This window comes from Delphinapterus leucas, chromosome 16 (genome assembly GCF_059928025.1).
Source record: "Delphinapterus leucas isolate spDelLeu-1000000601 "Yukka" chromosome 16, BTC_Dleu_Yukka2, whole genome shotgun sequence".
NCBI lineage: Eukaryota > Metazoa > Chordata > Mammalia > Artiodactyla > Monodontidae > Delphinapterus > Delphinapterus leucas.
The window spans coordinates 27,218,766-27,219,584 of NC_143144.1; the positions used below are offsets into that span (position 1 = coordinate 27,218,766).

General features: G+C 38.9%; 1 pseudogene; it reads right to left on the reverse strand.

Moving 5' to 3' along the window:
• LOC115801529 (U6 spliceosomal RNA) lies at positions 1-101 on the reverse strand (annotated as a pseudogene).
• Positions 102-819: the final 718 nt, after the last annotated feature.

An 819-nucleotide genomic window follows, 5' to 3' on the forward strand; every position in this document is an offset into this window, starting at 1 on the left:
AAAAATATGAACCCCTTCACAAATTTTCATGGCAACCTTGTGCGGGGGCCATGCTAATCTGTATCACTCCATTTTAATGTTCTGCCCAAACCCGCACTGGCTGGCTGGTTCCCTTACTACTTCATAAGGCCCTTCATGGCTCCCCATCCCCTACTTAACAAAGGCCATGATCTTTTTTATGTAGCACAGAATTTCCTCCAGGGTCTGATCTTTCCTTATCTCTTTAACAATGCTCAGTTGTTTACCTTTCCTAGTCCTTGAACAAGTTCAAGTTCTCTCACCTCCTCTGAGCCTGCTATTCTTTTGTAAAAATAGCCATCCTAATCTCTCAAAAAGTTGAAATGAAACAAAAAAGTTGCCCTGAGCTTTAAAAGAAATATACTTTAAACAATACACAATCAAGGGCTTACTGTACCCATCACTCCTTTTTATCTATATCTATCTACCTAGATATTTATTGAATACTCACTAAGTGCTAGGCACTTTGCGGGACACAAGACAGAGGGAATACAGAAAAATAGATTGAATAACGTGACCTTTGCCTTCCCCAAGCTCATTACAATATAGTTTCTCAACTATAAACTACCTTTAAGGACTAGATAATCTCTAATGTTAAGAGCAAATCAGGAGGTCCCCAGAAGTTCAGACCGGGCTGCCCCCCAGGCACCACCACATCCCAGCGCCTCTCAAAAGATTCCTAAGCCCAGTTGCAGGAAATTTTTATATTTGCAACTAAAATTTGATTCTAGATGTTTTAAGAAATTAACTAATTGAGATAATTGTTTAGATGAATCAAGGTTAAACAAAGGAGAAAAACAA